The sequence below is a fragment of the Ambystoma mexicanum genome, chromosome 5p (assembly GCF_040938575.1).
Source record: "Ambystoma mexicanum isolate Mex_15411 chromosome 5p, UKY_AmexF1_1, whole genome shotgun sequence".
Taxonomy (NCBI): domain Eukaryota; kingdom Metazoa; phylum Chordata; class Amphibia; order Caudata; family Ambystomatidae; genus Ambystoma; species Ambystoma mexicanum.
Window position 1 is genome coordinate 1315984668 of NC_090930.1, and position 14740 is coordinate 1315999407.

The following is a 14740-nucleotide window of genomic DNA, read 5'->3' on the forward strand; positions in this document are numbered from 1 at the left end:
GCAACCCCAACTTTGCACCAAAACTAGCGGACGAGGCTGCCATGCTATCAACCCATCACAACAACCTAGGTGAAAGAGATCCCACTGATAAAAACATAGATACAACAGAAGACACACTCAACAATTGGATCACCAAGGCCCTTGACCAATTAGCACCAGCTAAAACATTCAAAGCAACACCAAAAGAACTGGCAGAAAAATGGTTCACAGAAGAACTGAAAAAACTCCCAAAAACTACTGCACAATGGAAACTAAATGGAGAGAACGATACACCAGACAAGACAAAATAAAATACCAAAGACAACTCAAACTGTACAAAGCAGCAGTCCTCGAAACAAAACTCAAGGGCAATGGACTATCACAGGAACCTCAAGTCAACGCAATCACCAAAAAATGCTTCTTCCTCCTACAACTACTCAGATCCCTGATACTCACAAGAATGACCTACGCAAACAGCCTCTACCTAGGAATGCCAGAAAGACTCACTAAGAAACCCCAAAGGATGTAAAATACAGTAGCCAGGATCCTACTAAAACTAAACAGAAGAGACCACATCACTCTAGCACTTAAAATCCTACACTGGTTACCAGTATAAAAGCGCATCAAATTCAAAGCACTCTGCATCGCCCACAAAGCATTGCACAGACAAGGAGCGGAATTCTTCCAAGACAAGATTAGCCGGTATCGCTCAGGAAGGGAACTAAGATCCAGCAACGACCTACGAATAGAGGCAAAACATCACAGAAAAGGGAAATTCGTCAGAACAGCATTCTCACGTCTAATTGCTAACACCTTGAACAACATGCCAAAAGTAATTACAACCACATACGACCACATCACCTTCAGGAAACTGCTCAAAACCTGGCTATTCAGCAGACAATGAAAACCTAGAAGGGACACCAGTAACAACAATACCGCAGACAAACAATTAGAGAGGAGACGAGAGGAGCCAAAGAACCGCAAACAAGAACCTGGCTAGATACCGTCAAGGGGCAACCAAAGGGACGGCCCAGAGAGACAACGGACCGACTTTACTAAACCTCTTCCTTTCCTGCTCCTGCTACATAACTGACGCCTCTACACCAGATCTTGTGCTAGCCACACTCATAAACATACAGAGAACCATTACTATGCCGACATCCAGAGTGAACCACCCACATAGTCCAATACCATCTAAAATGCAACAATACAACAAGGTGCCGGACTACCTTACAGCTACGACCACCTGTGACTCTGGATTCCCTTATGGACACTAACCAGTGCACACAACCAACCCATCATAACCACACAACACTAACACCAACACAAAACAGTACCACACACCTGAGGCATGGAATCTTACCCATACGGTTACAAAACGCGAGGCCGCTCACAAGTGACCACATGCAAACCACTCACAGACGCCACTTCCTCCTCGTTCTGAACCTATCCTCTCACCCTTTTCCTCACTAATCCCACAACCCCACTTTTTTGCAGATCCACGCCAGCGCCTGGAGACTCCCCCTGGGGGGTAACGGTGCGGTACAAATCAACTGAACTTATAATAATGCCAGTAATGATACTATAAGAAAACATGCCCATCATGGCTCTGCCTCACATTCCTGTTGGTTTTGCCTTTAAAAATGTCTTCTCACAACAGGAAAACATGTCCAAACTGGCTGCGCAATCCAGGCGAGTCTAGACACATAATAACACTCATCGTGCTTGCTTTATCATAGAATCCCAGTAAAAAAATGTCATGCCACAGCAAAGAATGGCTAGACTGGATGCCCAAAATGCCAGTGCAGCCACATGAAAGCACATATCATCCTTTCTAAAAATAAAAAAAATAAAACAGTATTTTGTACTGGCATCTATGATGGATACCTATTAAAAAGTGCATTGTGATTGGGATTCTAAGATGGCCACTGAGGGGAGAGCAGCGTGATCATATAGCTCTCATCCCCCGGGGCCAAAGACAATAAAGATAGATAAATAGAGCCTTAGCGAGGTGAGGATTTATCAATGTAGGCTGCAGGGGTGGAGTTCAACAGCCCGGATCGCTGGGGGACTCCGGCAGAGGCGGGTGTGTGGCCTTTGTCATTGCGGTGTCTGAGGTGTGGGGGCACTGCGCTCGCGGCCAGTGCAGGCCAAGCTGAGAGACACGCTCGCAGAACACGAGCAAGAAGAACCACTCAGGGAGACCCAGGGTGGCTGAGGATCCAGTGCGGCTGCGAGGTGGGGTGGCGGAAAGCAGCTGCTGTAGGATGGCAGAGAAGCCCGTCAGGAAGGAGCTGTCTGCGATATTGGAGGCCCACCAGGGTTGGATTTGTGGAGCAGGGGCTCCCCTGATGGCAAGTGCCAGTGGGAAGATCAAGGCCGGACCGAGCCACCCCCGCACCAGCGAAGTAGCTTCTCATCACAGAGATCACGAGGATCTGGAGGGGCCATACCCGTAGCCCACTTCTTAGAGCTGACAGTGGAGAAGAGCACCCGGAGCGGCCAAGAGGCCCGGGAGGGGCAGCACAATGAAGAGACAGGAAGGCGGCGACCCTGAGGGGCTCGACTCCCCCTTGACCCCCCTTGGGGGAGAACCATCACAGATCAGAGTGCGCCCTGGCCCAAGGAAAGGATGCAAGCAGGCAGAGGCTTGGTCAGTGCAGGCAGTGATCACCAGCTTTGAGCAGAGTGACGTTGAGGAGTGGGGAAGCATGGCAGGAGGGCCCTTGCCCAAGCTTTGAAGCCAGCACTTTGCAGAGAAGACCAGGGGAGGCCCTGTGGTGTTATAGCTGGGACGGCTGGTGGCCCATTTGAGATCCATTTTGGATTTTGGAAATGCATATAGTGCCTCAGCCATCGCAACCCCATCCAGAAGCACAGCAAGGGAGACAAGGGAGCAAGAGGCGCACCACGCATAGGAGACAGCGACTAGTGGGGCCCTGGCCTCCCCGGGCCAATCCTGAGGCCGAAAAGAGGGCTAAAGAGTCCATCTACATCTGTGGACGCAAGGAAGAATAAGGGAGAGGCCATTTGGTTGGGCTCAGGGCAGAGTGATGCTGGCACCAAGGCCAGGAAGAGGGTCCTTTGAAACCCGAGGACAAACAGTGGCTCAACTGCGCACAGATAAAGGGGAATTCCAACCCCCCCCCCCCCGCACAGTCAAGCACGGACCCACAAAGCGGCGGAGGGAGGAGGTTCCTACCAGGGACGTTATTTGGGGGTCGCTAGGGGTCACAGTTGCGACCCATGAGGTCTCCTTTGCTACCCCTAAAACGTTTTTAAAACATACATATATATATATGCTCATGGACTGTGGGCAGCGCCATCTGGCTCTTTATTTGTGGAGTGCTAGCTTTCTTGTTCAGGCCTCTAAAAAAAAGGGGGTTTCAAAAGTGTAACACTTTGAGCAGTGACCCTATAGAAGAAAGAATAGGAATAACAAAAAATTTGTCTTTCTGGAATTCTATACAATAATTGCTAGACTCATTAAAAGTTTATTTCAGGCACACTTAAGGGGGTGAGTCACTGATTTAGTCTGTTCTTAAACACCTCAACTCAGCCTTTCATCCTTCTGAGGTCGATTAATGAGTGTCAACACAGGTTGGGTGATATTGTATGTATATTTGTTCTATATAAAGCGCTGTAAATGCTACATAATAACACATCATTATCATTTGGCCTTGGACGTCTGCTTGCATTCAGAGTAATCTGGTAGTATGGGCATATATATACTTTTATTAACGATACATATGGTGATCCATTTTTGTATGAAATGTATATCACATTATAGTGATATCGTAACTATATTTTTTGTAGTGTACTTAGGAATAATGCTATGTGATGCCACTTCCTGTTTTGTCAAGGGGTGAAAGGTCATGTTCCATCACTTCCTGTGATGTCACTTCAGGGTGTGGGTCAAATTACATCACTTCTGGTCATGTCATCAGAGGTCAAAGGTCGTGTGATGTCACTTACGCTATTCCTGGCATTTTGGTGGAATTATGTCCCTGGTTCCTGAAAAAATGGCCAGAAGGGGTCCGAAGGATGCAAAACAATATCAGGGAGAAAAGGAGGGAGCAGGGCTCCCCCCATCAGACCTGCCTAAGCACTATGTCCAAAAATAAGGGGAAGGACATGCAAGCTGCCCCCAAGTCTGTGAAGAAACCACAGGAGAGCAATCTGCAGAGACTCTTGCGCAGAGGCAGCAAGGTACCGGCTGGGGTAATCAGGTGCCCAGGGCAGGAGAGGATTTTGGGACGCTGGCTACTCTCCCCATGGCGATCGCACCCCACAGCCAGGGAAATTTTGCCCTCTAGGGACCAGGCAATTGCGACCCCCGGTGTTGTGGGGGGCCTGCTATGGACATCCAGCGGGCCCACAGAGTGCTATGGACACCAGCCGGAACCAACCACTCTTCTCCATCCGGGCTGGGAGACGTCGGCAAGATGCAGGTAATCGGATGCCTGGGCCACAAGTTCGCCATGCGCGAACATCCTGGACATAGAGAGAGTATTACCATCAGCACCACATCTGTCATCTTCATCACTCACATTCCCCACAGGATGGAAGGATTCCTGGAAACTGTCCAGAGCATTATGCAATATGTCAAACTCCCATCCTGCCATCGTCTTGCATTTTTGTGTTTGCATTCTCTGCACTAGATGTTTGAGCGGAACCCGAAGATAGCGAGGGTCAGAAAACAGGGGCAAGTGCGAGTGGTTGTCAGATGACACCCAGGAATTGCTCCTTGGGTTGCCGGCATAGACCACTCCTCATTGAAACATGATGGCATCTGAAAACTTGTGTCTTCATTTCAGAGTATGACACTTGAGTGCGTCCGTGCAATGGCACGACAAGATTGATTCTTCTTTGACGGGGCTCCAGTAACTGTCTGTTCCGCAGGATTGAGGTGTCTTGGGAGGCCGACAATGTTACCCTATAACGTCCCGACTCATAATAACTGCCCATCTCGACAGAGGTCAGAAATGTTCAGATCACAACCCAGCGATCAGAGACCCACATTCGTTTTTTTGAGTATGCCGACACAACCCGTCAGCAGGACAAACTTGACAAACTGCATTTGGGCCCCTTGCTGTTGTGTTAGGGCTCTGCCAAGTACAAAGCTTAGCCTGGTCCACATACATGTGCTGCAAACAAAAACGGATTAAATAAATCCATCTTCAGCTGTGCAGACGCAACCCCAGTATGTTCCTAGAACAGCGACTTATCTGCGACTTTCCTAGTCGAACTTCTTGCGCTGCCCTTCTCTTCTTTGATGGCACGTTTTCTTAGCTGCCAGCTGTGCAAATTAGGTGCGGTTCCTTCAAAGCAAATTTTGCTGGACCGTGCAGCCATTGGTAACGTTCTCTTGGTTGTCCAGGCAGCACTTGTTAGCCTTTTGTCCCTGCTGGGTTGAGTCTGTCGCCTTTGACATGGTTCAGGTTGGGAGATCTGAACACTGCTCCTCTGTGGCCACGTGCCATTCGCTGATGTTACAGGGCGGTTTGAGGGCAGCCTTGGGGCATGCATGCAGCAGGATCATCCTACCCCTGGTGAGAAGCAGATGAGACCCACCTCGCCTGGACATTGGCATGGTGAGGGGTGTCATTGCCTTTTACTTATCCCTTCTTGGCTTGTTGCCCCCCCGATAAAACACGGGTGCGCAGTTGCACTGTCACTTTCCTTTTAAACACTTTCTTTTCATGCTCCGACGTGGAGCCCTTGCATTATCTTTGCAGTGGCTGCTGCATGCGAGGGTGCAGAGCCACCTGTTGCCTCTGGTCGTGTCGGGCGGGTGCTCTCTTCTTTTGGCTCTGAGCCAGAGCCTGCATTCCTCACTGCTCAGCAGCCCAGGCACCCAGGGAGCACTAGCATGGAAAATTGACATCTTCCATTTGCTCTGAAACGGAGCTCATTGCTTTTAACCGCCGGAAGGCCCTGGTGTACTGTTGGTGCCCTGGCAGCGTGGAAACACTTAGGCTGACCCTGCAGGGTGCAAGGGCACTCCTCGTCCCTCCTCCTCCAGGCAGGAGGTCCTTTGTTCTTGCGGCTTGTTAATTCCCGTGCTGCGGGAGGAGCGGTCCTCTTGCTGGCAGGGCACTTCACACTATCTTGGCGTGGACAGCTCACACCTCCAAGCCTGCTACTGGAGGGGTGGGGTTAGGTCTGATTCTCCACTGACTGTGCTCCGCACTAGAGCACAACTTGAATAACCTCCTGCAGGAGGCCGCAAGCAAGCTCCCACCCCGGCCGCACAAGCACCCTCCCCATAGAGGGCCGCGGCAGGGAGGGAAAAATAACTGGCAGGACTCCCACCTTATCTTTACCCGCCATCCCGACGGGGATGGCGGCAGCGTTCTTTTCCTTCTACCCGCTAGGACTGGCGGGGACGGTGTGCCCGGCACCATCTCACTCTACGGCAGGAGATGCGTTTCCTCCTCGTTCACTGCGGACACCGCAGGAGCATTGAGGCTGCATAAGGGCTGCGGCCGACCCTCCACTAGCCACACAAGCACCCTCTCCACAGAGGGCCGCGGCCAGGGAGGGTCTGCCAGCAGGGTCATGTTCACATCCCTTCTGTTCCCCCTCGTGGGAAGGGAAAACAGGCACTCCGGGGACTGGGCACTCCCCTCCATTGTTCTTTCGCAGTGGATGCTGCTTACCCGAGCACGGAACCCGCGCAGACATCACTGCCTCTCGGATGGGCACTCCCCTCCATATCTTGGGCCACCCATCCAGGCGCAGACGGCCGCACCAGCCCGGCTGTCTCGGTCGGGGGCAAGCACCCCAATTCTTTTCTCCTTCACGTGGCTGTGGATGCCGCAGGGGTGCCACTGCCACCACGCTCCGATCCCGGCCGCACAAGCACCCTCATGCGTGAGGGTCGCGGCCAGGGCGAAGTATGCCAGAGCTCCCCGCACTCCTTCCCACCACGGCAATGGTGTGCCACCCCGCCTCCTTTGTCCCTCCTCCACCTTCCCCCTTGCGGGAGAACAAAGAAAACAACTGTGAAGGACAGCAGGGGGACAGCACATTGCTGGGTACACTCCTCGTCGCCAATGTTGTGTGGGGCCTGATACGGACATCCAGCAGGCCCCCAGAGTGCTATTGACACCAGCACTTAACAGGCCCAGTGCCTATGGGGCTTGGGGCCTGCCCTTGACATCCGGCAGGCCCCATGGTTCTATATGACACCAGCACCATCGCGGTGGGAGCAGCACGTGCCATGCCCCTGACCATGCGGACCTCTGCCACTGTGCTGGCACGAGGGTCCCACAGCATCAGGGCATGCAGGCTGGTGCCCCCATGTGTAAGCCTGCAGGCCTACATAAAAGAGACATGGACTCAGTAGTTCCTCTTCTGGAGTCTGCAGCAGTTCTGGTGCACGTGTCTACAGAGGCTCCTTTTATTAGCTTGTGCAATGACTCAGTCATGGCCCATGTTAGAAGGGCAATACACAGGGGAGGGACACATTCCCCTTAAAGGGACAACACACTTGGGAGGGTCACCCACCACACCCGGGGCAATTGCGCCCCGGGCAGCCACCCGCTTCGCCTGGGTCAAGAAAAGGGCCGATTATTACATATGTAGTCGTAGTCACTTACACCAGAGTAGGGTCTCTGTAGTAGCTGTACAGCAGTTTCTGCATCTGCACACATTCTAGAGCTTGAACCATATCGTAAATGAGTTTTGGAGCAGCTACTGTGTCTACGATACCAAAAACAGGCTGCCCTGTGTAATTTCAAAACCAGATGTTTAGAAAGTCACGTACTTACTTACAATGTTTAATTTCTACATGTGATAAGTACAATACATCTAATTACAGCTTCAACGTGCATTTCCAGAGGTTGCAAAAAGGGCTCCTCTTAACACTATAAGAAAGGGATGAGAACATCTAAGTTAATGGATGCTAAAAGAAATACATATAAAATTAACTACAAAAGCTGGATCGCATGCACTCGCCTGATGCTGCCTGGAATCAGGACATGAGCGTTTCGTAAAGCATGTTGGCTAGTTCCCACCAGAGAAACGGACCATGGCAACTCTCCGCCTCCACTTCATCACATGGGCTGGTTTTGTATCACGTGGGTTTCAACGTTCAAGTCGTCATCTCTTTTGCACGAGCGGGAAGGCCCGAACGCGAAGGTAAGGCGTTGCACGAGCGGGACGGACCGGGAGAGATTCCTCCATTGCACATTTCGTATAGTTGATTGTTATTGGGTGCTTGAATTTGGTTTATGGTACATTTTAAATTTATCTCATGTTTATTGTTACTTTAATGCATAGCGGCAATATTGGGGAGGGGATATTTCTGTGTATTTTGGGGATTTGTAATGTGCATCAGGGGTGAGAGATTTACTTAAAATACAGTTGTTTTGTTTTTTTCACTATTTCACTGTATTTTGGGGATATGTAATGTGCATCATAGCGGTGAGGCAATATTGGGTAGGGAGTATTTTGGTGTATTTTGCGGGTTTGTAATGTGCATCAGGTGTGAGATGTACTTAAAGTACAGGCGGATTCAGTACTTTTTGGGGGTTTCTCTTACAGATGGGCGATTTGTCCGGGTGAGATATGTTTTATGGAGTGGGGCTGTGCACAATGCGTTCCTCCCTTCCCAATGGGATTTCCACTGAACAGTACAGCAAATATAGTTAGTTATCCTCTCCGCTGCCGAGGGCAGGGGGGTGGTGGAGGATTTGTTATATGCAGCAGATGGGGATATGTGTTTTATGTAGACAGACACATTTGGGTACGAATTTCCTGCATAACACTTTCGTTTTTTTTTCTTCTGCATCAGGGGTGATTTGGCAGTCCCTGGGTGGGGGTTGTTCATTTGCCCCTTTGTAATGTGTGGCAGAGAAGGCTAAAGTGAGGCCTTACATTGCTTTCATTATCAATCACACGTTTGAAGTCTCTTTGAGAACTGATAGTATTGTGTGTTTGTTTAAAAGTTTACAGATACTTTCTAAAATGCCTTTACGGCATCATGATGTATTTCACGTATTTCTGTAAAGTCGTCGTGACATTCCAAGTAGGACATCTATTCTGCATAGGAAGAGAATCATGGAGGAAGGAGCACTCCATGCCGGTTGATACTAGCTCCCATCTGAGAAACTGACCTTTGGTTGCTAGAGCCATATTTCAGATGGGAAATAGCTGCTTCATTGTGAGTAGGCTATTTACCATTAGAGGTGGCTATCACCACCATCCGTGGCGAGGACTCCCTCACCACCTTCCGCAAAACACTGAAAACTACCCTCTTCACATAAGGACCGACACATCAGCACAAATACTTATCATTTAGGTTTGTAATTTACGCCCAAATGCAATATTTGTAACAACAGTATGATTTCTTGTACTACTCATAATGTGTCAACAATCGCTATCATATGTACCATGTAACTAAGTTATTGCAAGTAACAGCGCCTCAATGCCCCTGGGCTGCTTGCGCGCTATATAAATTTAAATAAATAAATAAATAAGAATTGGCCCTGTTTGCCCCTAGTGGTCAGGTCCTGCATAATGATGGGTTTTAGATTACTATAACACTGAGAAGGCTAGTAGTTCTCATTAGAGAAAGGGCCCTTTTTGTTCCCATAGTAGTCAGGTTCTGCATAATAATGGCCTTTAGATTACTCTAACTGAGAAGGATAGTTCCCATTAGAGAAAGGGCCATTTTTGCTCTCCTAGTCGTGAGGTCCTGCATAATAATGGGTTTTAGATTACTCTCACTGAGAAGGCTAGTTCCCATTAGAGAAAGGGCCCTTTTTGCTCCCCTAGTGGTCAGGTGCAGCGTGATAATGGGTTTTAGATTACTCTCACTGAGAAGGCTAGTTCCCATTAGAGAAAGGGCTCTTTTTGCCCCCCTAGTGGTCAAGTCCTGCATAATAATGGGTTTTAGATTATTCTCACTGACAAGGCTAGTTCCCATTAGAGAAAGGGCACTTTTTGCCCCTGGTGGTCAAGTCCTGCATAATAATGGGTTTTAGATTATTCTGACTGAGAAGGCTAGTCACCATTAGACGAGAGGACTTTGCGTCTCCTTGGGTTAGGGGTCTGATTTTCTAATGGGAAATAGATGCTTCATTGTGAATAGGCTAGTTCCCATTAAACGAGAGGACCCTTGCGTCTCCTTGGTTTAGGGGTCTGTTTGACAATGAAGTAGGCGTTTCATTGTGAGTAGGCTAGTTCCCATTAGACAAGAGGATCTTTCTGGTTCTCCAGGTTGGTGGGCCGTTTCTCTAATGGAAAACAGATGCTTCATTGTGAGTAGGCTAGTTCCCATTAGACAAGAGGACCTTTCTGCCACTCCAGGTTGGAGGGCCGTTTCTCTAATGGGAAACATGCTTCATTGTGAGTAGGCTTGTTCCCATTAGACGAGAAGACCTTTTTGCCTCTCCATGTTGGAGAGCCGTTTCTCTAATAGGAAACAGATGCTTCAGTGTGAGTAGGCTAGTTTCCATTAGATGAGAGGACCTTTCTATATCTCCAGGTTGGAGGGCTGTTTCTCTAATGGGAAACAGATGCTTCAGTGTGAGTAGGCTAGTTCCCATTAGCCGGGAGGACCTTTCTGCCTCTCCAGGTTGGAGGGCCGTTTCTCTAATGGGAAATGAATGCTTCAGTGTGAATAGGCTAGTTCCTATTCGACGAGGGGACCTCATTCTCTCCTGTTGATCATCAACTTGTCCCGAATGTACTTTTTCTGATAATGTTCAAAACAATACTTTATAGCCAACCCTCTCAGTGCTGCAACAAACTCAATGGTCTCACAATATGATATGATATGATCGTTTATTTATATAGCGCCTATACATAATGTGTTTCAAAGCACTTCAGGACAAGGGAAAATACAACCACATTCTTACAGGCCATGAACAGTAAGGATATGAAATTAACTATCGTACTCGGCCTGACGACATTTCAGATAGTGCAAGAGCTAAGACATAGATAAGGAAGGGAAGGGGAGAGTGGGAAGGAAATGGAAACAGACAGGCGACTACCGTACTAGGCCTGACAACATTTCTGGTAGAGCCGGAGAAAAACAAAAGGTGAGGGAGAGGGGTGCAGAAAGGGAGGGGAAGAACAAAACAAGCGACTATCATACTAGGTCTGACGACATTTCAGATAGTGCTGGAGGGTGGTGGGGAGGAAAAAAACAGTAATGGGAGGGTGGAGGAAACAGACGAGGTTGCTATCATATTAGCTCCAGGGACAATTCAGAGCAGCAGGCAGGAAGGTACCAGGTGGGCGGGGCTTAGGCCAGGTGACCTAGATCCACTTGCACCTGCTCCCCATCTGCAAAGGAAAAGAAGCTGGAGGGCTCCTTACGTAGGGAAACAGAGCGGCAAGCAGGAAGGCACCTGGTGGGCGTGGCTTAGGCCAGGTGACCTAGATCCACTTGCACCTGCTCCTCCTCTGCTTCCCCCAATATTTCTGTTGTCTGATGGCCAATTGATAACAAGCCAAAATGTTATTCCCCTTCACCTCGTGATGCTTGTCCATCTTGGCTATGCATACATCAAACTGAGCCGGTTGCCCATCTCAATGCATTCAGGTAGTTTTAAGAAATTGTTGTTCAGCCCGACCTCAGCAATGAAACAGTGCCTCGTTCTTTTTACTCAAATAATTACGACCATATACTGCCAACATATACTTCTGGAATCTTTCTTTCCATTTAATAACCTAGGAATAACCCAGTGCCTGGTGTGCTTGCCATAATCTTTGAATTAGTTTCTGTTGCTTCCCTATTTTCCTGCCCTTGGTATTTGTCACCTTGTTCACAGGGACACATGTCTGTAATCTCCCTTTTAAGATCCAATGAAAACAATCCTCTCAGAGTAACAGCCAATTGTGCTACGGCATGCTCCCTTCTTTATGTGTGCAAGTGTTTCTTTCGGTCGCTACACTGTATATGGGTAGGGCATAGCACAGAGTACAGTGCCCTCAGTGAAGGCTTCAGCTTGTTCCATAGCTGGGCAATAGACATGACAACTCCTTATCATTTCTCAAATTGCCAGGTAACAATTGTTAACGAAGCGTCCTTGGATCACGTGTTGTCGCTTACATGCACGGCTATGCTGCTAGGGGGCTTCCTGTGTCCTCTTAGGCTCACGCACAGCCCAGATACTGCCCAATACAGGCCTGCAGAGTCCCAATGAGCCACCATTCGACACAACTAATCCTGTACCTGCGCAGCCAGGGCAACCACAATCAATGGAAAGTGCAGGCTCTTTGTCATTGCCGCAACTCATCGCCAGTTAAGGAAGCGAACCAGGGCACAGCCAGTATGTGCGACTTCTTTATTTCATTTTAGTTCATTTTTATGCAGTAACTCTCTATCCTCACACCAACCACCATACTACTTGCCTTGCATTCTCTTCTAGTGTTCTCTGTTTGCATTCCACACCCATAACATTCCCTCTGCTAACATTCCTAACACTCGTGAGGAGGCCCATTTCTTCTAGAGGACTTTATTCCTCCTGGGTTTGAAGACAAAGATAGGCACTTTCAGGGGCCAGAAACTGATGATGTGATGCATTGGCAAGACCAGAAACTGAAGAGAGACACCACTTGCCTTGGTGTTGAGAGTTAAACCATAATCAAGTTGGTTTATCCATGGTACTGCACTCCTCCTCGCCATTCCACTGCCCCTCTCCAGTTTTGATGGGCTAATTATTAGGTTAAGATGTACAACTATGCGCCTGCTAGCATACTTCTTAAAGGACACAGGCCTTCTTCCACAGCACTCAGGATCCCCCTTCTGCACTTCTTCCTTCCGCCACCTCCCTTTTCTTCATCAGTACCTCTCCCAAAATGTTCCTCTATCGGTGGCCCTCATATTCCTACACCGATTTTGTCTGTACCTTTCAAACTGTTCTCCAAGTAATTTCCTCCTTTCTCTTGTGTCTCACATTCCATATCACTCCTTTTCCCCCTTACTAGTTTTCCCCTCTTCACGATGCTCCCCTTTCCCTTCTTTTGACGCATCTTCACCTTCCTCTCCCATCCACCTCTCTTTAAGTCTTACTCTCCTTCCACTCTCTTCGCCTTCCTTCTTCCTCTTTTACTCCGCTCTTTACTGCAACGCTTGTTTCCAAACTCCCATACTAGGCCTTCTACCCAAGCCTCCCTATATAGTCCTGCCGCTTCTGAAACTGAAAAAGGAAGGGTGTTAATGAATGTGCCCAAGTCCTTGTGTGTATTTGACAAAGCAATTGGCTCTTCTGAGTAACTCATCATCTTCAGATCTAATGATTTGTATCAGTTATAAATTGTCAGCTGCCAACTTGAAGTCAAGCAGCGCTGTCATGGTAGCTGCCTGACCCCACCATGGTTCCTCCTGCAAGCAGCTGCACAATAACTCTGCCAACCTTGAACCTCCTCATCTGCCAACTCCATTGCATACCCTCAAGCTCATGTAGGTCTTTTTTACAGTTCATCCTGCATACTATGTACTAAAATGTACTTTTAGTTGGATCAAAGACGATACCCACAGACCTTTAAATACATGTGAGAACAGATTTGTAGGTAGTACAATTAAATCAATATCTACATTACACATGTCACTAACAATTGTCATATTACATTACTATAAGATAGCCACCCCCACATCATATTTCAACTATACCATAGCAGAAACAACACAATAGACAAGACAAACACCCTCCCACCACCCAACCCCCAATATCATTGTCACATCTACAGAGCAAGTCCTACACTTTAATCAAAAAAACTATTAAATGATCCCCACAATTCATCATATTCAAACTTCCTATCGCGTTTCAGAGCTTGTGTTTTTTCATACCATGAAAGTGTTCGCATATCCGATATCCAATTTTCATAGTGTGTTTTTTCTAGATTTCCACACCTTCATGATATGCTTGATAGCCATTAACAATGCTCTATCAATCCAATCCAAGGAATCACATATATTTCCACTTCTATCAACTGAGAGAAATATTGCTGACTTAAAAGTCTGAGGGAACAAATCATTCACCACCAAATCAACCCGATCTAAAACATCCTTCCAAAAATCTTACACTCTACTACACTCCCATAACATATGATCGAAGGTCCCACTTATGCAATTACACCCCCAGGATAAGTCTGTATCTGCCAATCCTCTCCTATTCATTCTCACAGGCGTCCAATAAATACGTCCTCAAATGCGCTAGATCCAACTTGGCTTTCACTGCTACTCTCCATGCATAATCACACGATTCCTCAGACAACTCCATTCCCATTTCTGACTCCCAATCCATTCTCAGCTTGTCCCAAGAATTCCACATACATTTCTGTAAAGGCATCAACTTAATAAAGGTCGAAACCGCCCCTGGTGGAGTGGTAAATAATTCACAAATTTAAGGTTTACAACTCAAAGGTCCATTCAAAAGTAGGCCTTATTTTCATTTATTATATTACTCGAGTTACCAGTTCATGGTTCTTACATATTTATCATATTCAAGATTTATTATAAACATTTGAATGGACCAAAGTGTAAAATATCTTAGCCATTGGCATAATTATGGATCTATATGTTCTAATTGAACCTGAACTAGTAGCATTTTTCCAAATGTTTTGTACCTAGTTTTTTTAAATGTCAGATTGTGGGGTTGGTCGCTGCTCCACCACCCACCTCCCCACCCCTTACACAATCCAATATGGCCTGACCCCAACCCACCATCTACCTTTGGTGCTATAAAATATTTCAAGAAATTGAGGGGAGGGAGAATTTCAACCAGTTTGGGGGTGGAGGGGT